The following is a 14,182-nucleotide window of genomic DNA, read 5'->3' as shown; positions in this document are numbered from 1 at the left end:
AGGCACCTATAGCTATATATTTCCCTCATATGCTTTCTATGTGTCCCAGAGTTTTGTTGTGTTGTCTTTTTATTTTCATTTAGTTCCAGGATTTTTTTTCTTGTTTCTTGATTTCTTGTTTGACCCATTCATCATTCAGTAGTGAATTGTTTATTCTCTATGAGCCTGTATATTTACTAGAGATTTGTTTCTTGTTAATTTTAAGTTTTATTGCACGATGGTCAGATAGGATAAAAAGACTTATTTCAATCTTTTTAAAAGTGTAATGGTTTGTTTTGTGTCCCAGAATATCATTTAGCTTAGAAAAGCTTCTACATACTGCTGAGTAGAACATGCATTCTTTGATGTTTGCGTAGAATATTTGCAGATATCTGCTAACTCCATCTATTTTTACTAATTTATATTTTGCTATTGAAAATTGAGCTGAAGATAGATTTTGATATTCTTATATTTTCTTAGGAAAACATAGTGCACAGAATTTTAATGAGAAGAAAACATAAAAAAACTATTTGTAGTATTGCTTTGGACCTTAATGTTGGCTTGAATTATACTCTGTATAACAAAGTGATGTGGCTTATAGAGCAAGATGAGTCCACAGTTTGAGAGAAAAATCTTTGCAAGCATATCATTAAAATCTTAACATTTCATTTATTCTAGAGAGTCCTACTGAAATATGTAATAATATTGGTAGAACAAGTGCATTTTGAGTTTCTTTCCTCTCAAAACACACATGTACTCACACACAAATGCATAAGCCCAGGAACAAACACATTTAGTATGACTACATACACAAGAAACAGTGGTGTTCAGACCTGAAAGAAAACCTTCTTGTAAGTAACCTGATCTCAAGCTTCTGAAGTGATCAGAACAATGAGGGAATTTGTTGAAGATAGTCATAAGCCTAGGGCATTTTGCTATGGCAGTCTGAACCAGGGAATGAGTAAACCAAATATAACCACATTTTATCACACCTCCCTTGTTATATAGTAGCTTAATTTTATGCAAGCTGTTGATTTACTTATTAATGCAGAAGATTTAGTACTTAGTTACAGGTAGGCCATACTGATTATTCTGGCATTTTTCTCATCAATTTCTGTTAGGTATGTTATTATTATCACAGCACTCTTAAGATGCAACTCATAAGTGGATATTAGGGAAAAAGCTCAGAAAATTGATGATACCACTCACAGACCATAGAAGCTCAAGAAGGAAGAACAAAGTGTAGATGCTTCCATCCTACTTAGAAGACAGAACAAAATAATCACAATCATGGCATGTAAGGTCCAGGAGGGATTTGGAAGGAAGAGAAGGGGGAGAGGAAAGAGGGGGACAGAATCAGGTCTGGAAGGGGATGTGAGAGACATACAGAGAGGGGGTCAGGAAATTGAACAGAGTTGTGTAGCAATGGGTTATGAGGAACTGGGGGTAGCAACCAGAAGATCTCAGGTGCCAGGAACACAAGAGGCTCTCAGGACTCAAAGAACATGACATTAGCTCAAATACCCAACCAAGGGGAGAGAGAACCTGTAGAGACCATATCCAAATGTTAGGCATGGCCCCTGTTTGAGAGATGGAGCCACCCATTCTTCTCAAAATTTTAACCCAGAATTGCTCCTGTCAAAAGGAAATACAGGGACAAAGAGTAGAGCAGAGACTGAAGAAAAGGTCGTCCAGAGACTTCACCACCTTGGGATCCATCCCATATGCAGCCACCAAACACAATCACTATTGCTGATGCCAAAAAGTGCTTGCTTGCTTTCATTCATATCAGGCTCCTGCCAGCTCATGCCATCACACTGAGCATGGGGATCCCAATGGGGGATTTAGGGGAAGAACTGAAAGAGCTGAAGCGGTTTGCAACCCCATAGGAACTACAACAATATCAACCAACCAGACCGCTGAGAGCTCCCAGGAACTAAACCACCAGCTAAAGAATACACATGGATCTTTGCTCCTGGTCAGACAGGACAAGAAGCCCCAGGTACCAAGATATCCCAAGTCTAAGATCTCTAGGGATGCAGAACACTGAACTAAGGGCTGCTGCCTGTGCCCAGGACTTGGGCAGAACGGCATTTCATCTGTGTGCCAGCCAGGCATGGGTCCTCTGCCCTGTGGGGTGCCTGCAGGATCCCCACCGCCATCATCAGTCTCTGACAGAGCAGATGGGCATCACAAGGTTCAGTTCACAGAGACAAACCGAGTATAACATTGCTTGGAGCAGGACACACCAGGGCTCCAACAGCATCCAAGAGGAGGGCAGCACATTAGCAATCTGTGCCAGGGGAAACCCAGTCATCCAGTGGTGAGGAAATAGCCTTACAGGCTCACAGGAGGTTCAAGCACCAGCCAGTGACAATAGGACCAACTAACACCAGAGATAAAAAGATGGCAAAAGGCAAACCTAGGAACATTATCAACAGAAATCAAGGCAATATGGCAGCATCTAAACTCATTTCTCCAACAACAGCAAGTCGTGGATACCCCCAACACACCCAAAAAAACAAGATTTGGATTTAAAATTATTGGTCATGATGCTGTTAGAGGAACACAAAAAGGACATAAATAAATCTCCTAAAGAAATACAGGAGAAAATGGATCAAAAGTTAGAACCCCTTACAAGTGAAACACAAAAATAATTTAAAGAAATTCAGGAGAATTTGGGTCAAAAGATAGAAGCAAATAAGGAGGACATGCAGAAATCACTTAAAGAAATACAGGAAAACTTGGGTCAATAGGCAGAGGTTGTGAAAGAGGAAACACAAAAATCTCTCAAAGAATTACAGGAAAACACAAATAAGCAAGTGAAGGAACTGAGCAAAACCATCCAGGATCTAAAAACAGAAGTAGAAACAACTAAAAAATTGCAAAGGGAGACAACTTTGGAGATAGAAAACCTTGGGAAGAAATCAGGGGCCATAGATGCAAATATCAGCAACAGAATATAAGAAATAGAAGAAAGAATCTCAGGTGCCAAAGATATCATAGAAACCATTGACTCAACAGTCAAAGAAAATGCAAAATGCAAAAAGTTTGTAACCCAAAACATCCAGGAAATCCAGGACATAATGAGAAGACCAAACCTAAGGATTATAGGAATAGATGAGAGTGAAGATTTACAACTTAAAGGGCCAGCAAATATCTTCAACAAAATTATGGAAGAAAACTTCCCTAACTTAAAGAAAGAGATGGCCATGAATATACAAGAAACCTACAGAACTCCAAAAAGACTGGACCAGAACAGAAATACTTCCTGTCACATAATAGTCAAAACCTCAAATGTACTAAACAAAGAAAGAATAGCAATGGCCAAAGTAAGAGAAAAAGGCCAAGTAACATATAAAGGAAGACCTATCAGAATTATACCAGACTTCGCACCAGAGACAAGAAAAGCTAGAAGATGCTGGGCAGATCTCATGCAGATTCTAAGAGAACACAAATGCCAGTCAAAACTACTATACCCAGCAAAACTCTAGATCACCATAGATGGAGAAACCAAGATATTCAATGACAAAACCAAATTTACACAATATCTTTCCACAAACCCAGCCCTTCAAAGGATAATGGGGGGTAAACTTCAATACAAGGAAAAAACTACACCCTGGAAAAATCAAGATAGTAACCTTCTTTCATCAAACCCAAAAGGAGATAACCAATCAAATATTTAAAATAACATAAAAAAATGACAGGAAGTAATAATCACTATTCCTAAATATCTCTTAAAATCAATGGACTCAATTCTCTCAATAAAAAGACACAGACTAACAGACGGGATACATAAACAGGACCCTATATTTTGCTGCATACAGGAAACACACCTCAGGGTCAAAGACAAACACTACCTTAGAATAAAAGGCTGGAAGACAATTTTACAAGCAAATGGTCTCAGGAAACAAGCTGGAGTAGCCACTCTAATATCAGATAAAATGGACTTTCAACCTAAAGTCATCAAAAGAGACACGGAAGAACACTTCTTGCAGGTCAAAGGAAAAATAAACCAAGAAGAACTCTCAATCCTGAACATCTATGCTCCAAATGCAAGGGTACCCACATTTGTAGAGGAAACTTTACTAAAGTTCAATGCACACATTGCACCTAACACAATTATTGTGGGTGACTTCAATTTTCCACTTTCAGTGGACTGATCAGGAAAACAGAAAGTAAACAGGGACACAGTGAAACTAATTGAAGCTTTGGACCAATTGGATTTAACAGATATATATATATATAACATTTCACCCTAAGGCAAAAGAATATACCTTTTTCTCAGCACCTCATGGTACCTTCTCCAAATTCGACCATATAATTGGTCACAAGACAGACCTCAACAGATATAAGAAAATCGAACTAATTCCATGCCTCCTATCAGAACGCTGTGGAGTAACAGTGATCTTCAATAGCAACAAAAGTTGCAGAAAGTCCACATACACATGGAAACTGAACAATTCTCTACTAAATGATATCTTTCTCAAGGAAGAAATAAAGAGAGAAATCACATAATTTTTAGAATTTAATCAAAATGAAGACACAACATACCCAAATCTATGGAGACACAATGAAAGCAGTACTAAGAGGAAAACTCATAGTCTTGAGTGCTTCCAAAAAGAAACTGGAGAGAGCATACACTAGCAGCTTAATGACACACCTGAAAGCCCTGGAACAAAAAGAAGCTAATTTACCCAGGAGTAGTAGAAGACAGGAAATCATCAAACTCAGGGCTGAAATCAATCAAGTAGAACCAAAGAGAACCATACAAGGAATCAACAAAACCAGGAGTTAGTTCTTTGAGAAAATCAACAAGATAGTTAAACCGTTAGCCAAACTAACAAAAGGGCACAGAGACAGTATCCAAATTAACAAAGTTAGAAATGAAAAGGGAGATACAACAACAGAAACTGAGGAAATTAAAAAAATCATCAGATCCTACTACAGAAGCCTAGACACAGCACAACTGGAGAATCTGGAAGAAATGGACAACTTCCTAGACAGATACCAAACACCAAAATTAAATCAGGATCAAATAGATCATCTAAACAGTCTCAAAACCCCTAAAGAAATAAAAGGGGTCATAAAAAGTCTCCCAACCAAAAAAAGCATGGGACCAGATGGTTTTAGTGCAGAATTCTATCAGATCTTCAAAGAAGACGTAATACCAATACTCTTCAAACTATTCCACCAAATAGAAACAGAAGGAACACTACCCAACTTGTTTTATGAAGCCACAATTACACTGATACCAAAACCACACAAAGATCCAACGAAGAAAGAGAACTTCAGGCCAATTTCCCTTATGAATATCGATGCAAAAATACTCAATAAAATTCTTGCCAACTGAATCCAAGAACACATCAAAATGATCATCCACCATGATCAAGTAGGCTTCATCCCAGGGATGCAGAGATGGTTCAATATACGGAAATCCATCAATGCAATCCACTACATAAACGAAGCAAAGAAATAAACCACATGATTATTTCATTAGATGCTGAAAAAGCATTTGACAAAATTCAGCATCCTTTCATGCTAAAAGTCTTGGAAAGAAGAGGAATTCAAGGCCCATACCTAAACATAGCTAAAGCAATATACAGCAAACTTGTAGCCAACATCAAACTAAATGGAGAGAAAGTTGAAGCATTCCCACTAAAATCAGGGACTACACAAGGGTGCCCTCTCTCTCCATAGCTTTTTAATATAGTACTTGAAGTTCTAGCTAGAGCAATTAGGCAACATAAGGAGGTCAAAGGGATGCAAACTGGAAAGGAAGAAGTCAAACTATCACTATTTGCAGGTGATATGATAGTCTACCTAGGTTACCCCAAAAACTCCTCCAGAGAACTCTAACAGCTGATAAACAACTTCAGCTAATTGGCTGGTTATAAAATTTACTCAAGCAAATCAGTAGCCTTCTTATACTCAATGGATACGCAGGCTGAGAATGAAGTTAGGGAAATGACACCGTTTACAATAGGCACAAAGTATATAAAGTATCTTTGTGTGACTCTAACCAAACAAATAAAAGATCTGTATGACAAGAACTTCAGGTCTCTGAAGAAAGAAAGGGAAGAAGACCTCTGAAAATGGAAAAATCTTCAATGCTCGTGAATTGGCAGGATTAATATAGTTAAAATGGCCATCTTGCCAAAAACAATCTCCAGATTCAACTCAATCCCCATCAAAATCCCAACTCAGTTATTCATAGAGTTAGAAAGAGCAATTGTCGAATTCATCTGGAATAACAAAAAAAACCAAGATAGCTAAAACTATTATCAACAGTAAAAGAACTTCTGGGGAAATCAGTATCCCAAACCTCAAGCAATACTACAGAGCAATAGTGTTAAAAACTGCATGGTATTAGCACAGTGACAGGCAAGTGGACCAATGGAATAGAATTGAAGACCCAGAAATGAACTCACATACCTATGGTCACTTGATCTTCGACAAAGTTGCAGAAAAAAAATCCAGTGGGGAAAAAATAGCGTTTTCAACAAATGGTGCTGGTTCAATTGGAGGTCAGCTTGCAGAAGAATGCAAATTGATCCATTCTTATCTCCTTGCAGTAAGTTCAACTCCAAGTGGATCAAGGACCTCCATATAAAACCAGACACACTGAGACTAATAGAAAAGAAACTGAGGAAGACCCTTGAGGACATGGGCACAGGGGAAAAGTTCCTGAACAGAACACCAATAGCTTATGCTCTAAGATCAAGAATTGACAAATGGGACCTCATAAAATTACAAAGTTTCTGTAAAGCAAAGGACACTGTCAAAAATGACAAAACAGCAGTGAACAAATTGGGAAAAGATCAACCCTACATCTGACAGAGGGCTAATATCCAATATATGCAAAGAACTCAAGAAGTTAGACCTCAGAGAACCAAATAACCCTAATACAAATGGGGTACAGAGCTAAACAAAGAATTTTCACCTGAAGAAATTTGGATGGCTGAAAAGCATCTTAAGAAATGTTCAATATCATTAGTCATTAGGGGAATGCAAATCAAAACAACCCTGAGATTTCACCTCACACCAGTCAAAATGGCTAAGGTTAAAAACTCAGGAGACAGCATGTGTTGGCAAGGATGTGGAGAAAGAAGAACACTTCTCTACTGCTGGTGGGATTGTAAGATGGTACAACCACTCTGGAAATCAGTCTGGCAGTTCCTCAGAAAACTGGGCTTGACACTTCCGGAGGACCCTGCTATACCATTCCTGGGCATATATCCAGAGGATTCCTGGCATGCAATAAGGACACATGCTCCACTATGTTCATAGCAGCCCTATTTATAATAGCCAGAAGCTAGAAAAAGAATGCAGATGTCCCTCAATCGAGGAATGGATGCAGAAAATGTGGTATATTTACACAATGGATTACTACTCAGCAATTAAAAACAATGAATTCATGAAGTTTTTAAGGAAATGGTTGGCACTGGAAAATATCATCCTAAGTGAGGTAACGCAATCACAAAAGAATACACATGGAATGCAGTCACTGATAAGTGGATATTAATGAGCCCATAAGTTCTGAATACTGAAGCCACAATTAGCATATCAAATGACTCCCATGAAGAAGGAAGGAGAGGGCCCTGGTCCTGGAAAGGCTTGATCCAGCATTGCAGGGGAGTACCAGGTCAGAGACATGGGAGGGGGTGATTGGGGAATGCATGGAGAGAAGAGGGCTTATGGGACCTAAGGGGAGGGGGGAACCAGAAAAGGGGAAAGCATTTAGAATGTAAGCAAAGAATATAGGAAAAAAAAAAGAATACACATGGAGTGACCTATGGAGAATGCTAGTGCAGTGAAGCCAGAGTGGTTGGGTAGGTGGGTGTGAGAACAAGCTCATAAAAACAGGAGGAGTTGTGGGATGGGGACTTTTCGGGGGAAAACCAGGAAGGGGAGTAATATTTAAAATGTAAATAAATAAAATAACCAATAAAATATAAAATTACACCTATAGATGTTTACAATTAGCAAAAATTCTAGATTTTCTTTGGCTTTCTAGATATCTGCCACTTTAGACCATTGATAAGAAACTTTACCAAATCCTAAAGACTCTAAAATAGTCTAACATTTATTTCTTCTTCCTATATCTTTAAAGAATATAGTCTGCATCTACCACTATAACTAAATTAATAGCAATGTTATGCCAGCTCAAGAGCATGAGTCCCATGTTGCAACTCTAGCTCCTCTGTTCTTTGGACCATGTATTTTTCACGATAAAAATACATAAGGCAAAACTGAAAGTTTCATTACTCAAGAGTGTGTGATATGAATTAAATACTGCAGAAATGCCTTTGGGCAAACCAAAGCTCTTTTTAAAAATTCAAATAATATCTTATGTAGTGCTTTGGGGAAAAAAACAAAAATAAAAACGAATTTTTTCCCACCATTCTCCAGCCCCCTCAACCCTTACTTACTAACACTATGCCAAATTAGAAAATGACTGCAGTAAAACAAGCATGCAGATAAAAGAATAAAATATTTATGTAATTTCCAAAGTCTTTTCAAACCTCCAGATTTTTGGCATTATGCAAAGAAATTATTTGATGACTATATTTTTTACTTTACATCTGTATGTTGTAGTACTAGATACATTCTCTTGTCTGTTTTTATAAAACATTCTTATTTTAAGCATGACTCCTTTTAGAGTTTGAAGACAACAATGAAACAAACTGGTTATTTTGTCTTCCACATATAAGGCAAGTCAAAACTGAAGAGATTGGAAACACTTAGTTTTTTGGTTGTTGTTGCTGTTGTTTGTTCATTTGTTTGTTTTTGAGAAAGAGTTTTGTAGCTCTGAATTTTTGTCTACCTACTTTAATAAGGGTTCAACCTTCACTTTAGCCCACCACCCTCCAAAAGTAGTGAAAAAGACAAGTTATTAGAAAATAGGGGAAATGGATTTATTTAGAAATAGTTTTTTGAGAGTGAGTCCAATCTTTGTCATCTGGATATCAGTGGTTCAGTCCTCTAGCAAAACGCCAACATGAATTAGCAATGGTAGTCCAATCTATTCAGCAACCACCACTCATGAATCATCAATGACAATTTCGTCCAGAAGCAGAGAGATTCTGCTAATTGGCCCAAGTCTGCTGAAGTGCAAGAAGCCATAGGAAACTCATGAAAAGTGTTTTGGCACATTTCTCTCTCAAGTCACAACCAGCAAAACTCAGCAAAGCAATGTAAGGTGAATCAATACATGCATGTCATCAGTGAAGAAGTGAGGCAGAGCAAAGCAAACTAATACTCAATCTCCCAATGTCTTTGGGGTCATATTTATATTCCTTCTAAACATTATGCATCCTTTTACATATCTGCTACAGCAAAACCTCCTTTCACCTGTGTCTGCTTTGGCAATATATCCTTTTACTTGTGTGCTTCAGCAAAATATCATTTAATATAACTTAATTTCCAAAGGAACCAGAAGTTTCTAGCTCAGGATTTCTCTGTATAGCTTTGACCTGGCTGTCATGGAATTCTCTTGAGAGTTCTATAGACTAGGCTGGCCTTGTTTGTAGAGATATGCCTGCCTTTACCTCCTAAGTAATAGAACTAAAGGCATGTGCCCCTACTGCCAGGCTTCATTTAGGCTTTTTCTAATTATATAATTGATACTATTTTGTCTTTTTACAGCCTTGGAAAATATGAAAATAACAGTGTTGCTTATTGGGCAATTTGAAATTGAGCAATACATTTATTCCACTGTTATCTCTTCTTGGAACTTCTGACAATAGGATGCTCCAAGCATAGTCAAGCATGCTGTCAGACCTAATATAGGGTTTATAACATCCTAGAATCTAGCTCAGAAGTAACAAAGTCTAATACCCTGAGGCCTAGGGTAGGAAATATTACATAGTTAATTGGAAGATGCTAGAAATTCATTGGTAAAGATGCAAACCCATCACTTAACAAATTCATGAAAGCTTTAGAAAGGATAAAGATGGAGGTTTCTCAGTTAAGCAGGAGAAATATCTTGAAATATATTTTGCCACATGGTGACTATGCCTACCATCATACACTATTCTTGCAAAGTGATAAAAAATAGAAGTATTTTCATAAACCAATATCACTGAATAAATAATATGCACTTAGATTTATTTAGTCTCTTCAAAATATTATGGTGCATTTAATCAACATAATTTCATCTGTCAGTTGAAAAACTAATTGAAAATTTAAAAAAGGACAAGAAGAAATTAAGAAAACATGTTACTGATGTGATTTTTGCTCAAGAACAATCCAGTTTCAAATCTCTGATTTTATTTTAATTCCTGTCTTTCTCTCTCTCTTTTTTTTTTTTTTGAAAAAGGCTGAATTCCAGTGTACAAAACTAGGATGTGGCTTACATAAAAACAGAATCCACTTATTCTGATTCCTGATCTATTATTTCATGTACTTCCATAATTTTCTTCATGCTACTCTAGAAGATTCTTTAACAGGATGATGAGATTATCAGCTCCTTGAACATAATTATGGATTCCAATAGTCCAGCTTTTTAAAAAAGAAAAGAAATTGCTATACTACTTTGAGTAATAAAGTTATTGAAGTCATATGGTATGGAGTTTATTTAGATCAATTTAAGACTTATTTACATCATTTAAAGGTGGAATTGTAATGGAACATTGAATTCTTTAACATCTCTGACCCTCTACAGAAGCTAAGATCACATTTGGAAGATGGCTGTAAGAGATGAGTGACATGCCATAAAGCTGTTAACTCAATGTAAGCAGAAGACCAGACAAGCAATGGAAATTGCTTATTGTGGTTACACATGGTGTTAGGGAAGAACGTTTGTTTTAGAAATTGGTTATCTGTACTTCCATTAACCTCTACTTTTTAGACAGAGAAATAGATTAAATTTACTGATGTATTCATTTAACAAAATTTTACATAATATTTAATATGTAACATCAATTTTTGCAAGTTTATAATGTAAGAAAAAACCACAAAGTTCATAATCCTCAAGAAGAATGGAACTTAGAGGAAAAAAATAAATATTATATGTAATAAAGAAATAAAGAAGTAAATTAATTACATTATAAAGAAGAGGAGAGAAAAAAAGAATGGAAGACAAAAGGCAAAAGGAGAAAGAAGAAAAAGAAATTCAAAAGAGCAAAAGCAAAGGCTCATATGATGACTCAGGGTTAGGACAAGAGTCCAAGAATCACAGAGTGTCTTAGATGGGAGCATTGCACAATAGTCACTCGTTTCTTGGCTTTTCACTAAGGTCAAGTATACAGGGACCCCAGAGAATCCACAGCCAAGAGATGGAAGAGATGCAATGAAAGAGAGACCTATGGCCCAGATTACCTAGGGCAACAGAAAAGAGGACACATTTCTATTACTTTAAAAACATGACAAGAAGTTATTAGAGATTCCAAAAGAAAAAGGTGTCTTGAGCTAACATATTGTTAAACATTTCTCTCAAGTACACAAGCATTTTGTAGAGCAGAAGACCCCTCCCACACACACCTGTTGCAGAGGCCAGAACAGAGACAGCTGCAGATGTAGTTACAGAGATAATAACATGGGAGAGAATGCTGGATTCACTTTGAAGGCAGAGCAGTCCAATGATGGACTGTGAGTTCCCAAGTGAAAACAAGGATTCAGATTGGAGACTAAAGGGGAGGGCACAAAGCCCTACCTTGGCCACACCTGTTTGAAGCTAGTGTCAGGGAGGGCTCAAGGAGCAAGGCTGGGGTATTAAGAGAGGCCTTAGCATACAGGACTGAATCAGGTTACTCAGTGGTGTAAGTTAGAGGGAAGGCCTAACTGAGAATTAAGTGCTACCATGTTCTAAACCAGAAAGACATTTAAAGGAGGAACCCTATTTATTTCACTCAAGCAACAGCAATGTTTTACTGACCTCTTCACCAGTTAGTTCTTACAATTAGAACTTCTAAATGTATATTTAATTAATTATTTTTTGCCATTAGTTCCTTTGATCCTAAGAATAACAAAATATGAATTCAATAAATTTGTTTTAATCCACATATTCTCTAGAACACCTGGAATTTAGAAGATGAAACAATAGGCCTCCAATCACTTGATTTTATTCATAGAGGCTACATCATAGAAATCAAGCCAGTTTACTGACAATTCTGAGAAACAATACAAAATGAGATTTACTTGGGCAGATAATTTTAGTTATTGACCTCAGATGATATCTTTCATTGAAATAAAGATTTCCCATGAGGGGACTTCAGCGAACACAGTGAAAATAAATATTAATACTAGTAGTTGGTACACATGGCAACCTTCTTAAGAATTCTCAGATAAGATTGGTTCTTCTTAAGAAATTTTGGAGTGCAGCAGTGGCTGGTCCAGCTGAAGGGCCATCAGCAGTGGAACCAAGGCGACACAGGGTCCAGTTAGGCCTTGCACCCACGACCACTGACCTTCACTGGCCAGCCGGGCTGCAAGCACCTGGGATTTCCGGTGCCTTTCACCGCACAGAAGCCACATCAGAACTCTGCCTCCCACCAGCCAGGAGAGACTCACCTCCATCTTGGTTTCAGACTCCAGAGAGATCGGACAGACTGAGGTACACAAACATAACCTGAGGCCAACATCGCGGGGGTCTAAGCCCGACAGACGTTGGCCTGCACCCAGGCCCTGGGCTGTTCGGGGGGCCATCAGGGTGCCAACCCAGCCAGGAGGTTTTTATGCCCGCGCCGGGGCGTGCGCAGCCATTTTGCCTACAGGACGCCAGAGAGCTCTAGCAGGCAAAGCCGGTAACAGGCATAGACTGAGGCTAACAAAGCAGGGGTCTAGGCCCAAACAGGACCTGGACAGACCCCAAGAACTGGGTGGCTTGGTGGTCAGCCAGCAGACTCTCTCAGCACTTTCAGGGAGCGCCAGCACACACGCCCGCCATCCTGGCCACCTGACAGACCCAATTAACAGTCATAGCCCGAGGGGAACTTTGCTCAGACCTTGGCCTCCCAGGCTTTTACCTGGACCCAGGGCCTGAGCAGCCAGGCTAACCTTCTGTGCACCAACCCGGTTGGGAGATCGGCTGCCCAGCAGAGTGATCAGCATGCAGAAAAGGTCCCAGCAGCATACACCATCAGGACTCCCAGAAGGTGCAAACGGGCTCCATCTGGTTCACAGACACAATCTGGGGCAAAGCACACTAGAGCAGCAAGGGCACACAAGAGGAAGATAGCACATCAGCAATCAGCTACAGTGGAAACCCAGCCATATAGTGTTGCAGGAATAGCCCCAGAGCCCCTCAGGAGGCCCAAACACCAGCCAGGGACAAGACCAACTAACTCCAGAGAACAAGATGTCAAAGGGCAAACGCAGGAACACTACTAACAGAAATCTAGGCAATATGGCAGCATCTGAACCAACCTCTCCAACATCAGCAAGTCCTGGTTATGCCAACACACCAGAGAAACAAGATTTGGATTTAAAATCACTGATCATGATGCTGCTAGAAGAACACAAAGAGGACATAAATGAATCTCTTAAAGAAATACAGGGGAACATGAATAAGCTAGAAACCCGTATAATGGAAACAGAAAAATCACTTAAAGAAATGCAGGAGAATAAGGCTCAAGAGATAGAAGACAATAAAGAAGAAACGCAAAAAAAAAAAAAAAAAAAAAAAAAACTTAAAGAAATGCAGTAGAACTTGAGTCAAGAGACAGAAGTCATGAAAGAGGAAACACAAAAATCTCTTAAAGAATTACAGGAAAGCACAAACAAACAAATGATGGAACTGAGCAAAACCATCCTGGATCTAAAAACAGAAGTAGAAACAACTAAGAAATCACAAAGGGAGACAACTTTGGAGATAGAAAACCTTGAGAAGAAATCAGGGGCTATAGATGCAAATATAAACAAGAGAATACAAGAGATGGAAGAAAGAATTTCAGATGCCGAAGATACCATAGAAACCATTGACTCAACAGTCAAAGAAAATGCAAAATGCAAAAAGCTTGTATCCCAGAACATCCAGGAAATCCAGGATAACATGAGAAGACCAAACCTAAGGATTATAGGTATAGATGAGAGTGAAGATTTACAACCGAAAGGGCCAGCAAATATCTTTAACAAAATTATGGAAAAAAAACTTTCCCAACTTAAAGAGAGAGATACCTATGAATATACAAGAAGCCTACAGAACTTCAAACAGACTGGATCTGAGCAGAAATACCTCTCTCCACATAATAATTAAAACCCC

The sequence above is a fragment of the Apodemus sylvaticus genome, chromosome 6 (genome assembly GCF_947179515.1).
Source record: "Apodemus sylvaticus chromosome 6, mApoSyl1.1, whole genome shotgun sequence".
In the NCBI taxonomy this organism is placed as follows: domain Eukaryota; kingdom Metazoa; phylum Chordata; class Mammalia; order Rodentia; family Muridae; genus Apodemus; species Apodemus sylvaticus.
Note: the sequence above shows the minus strand (reverse complement) of the source record.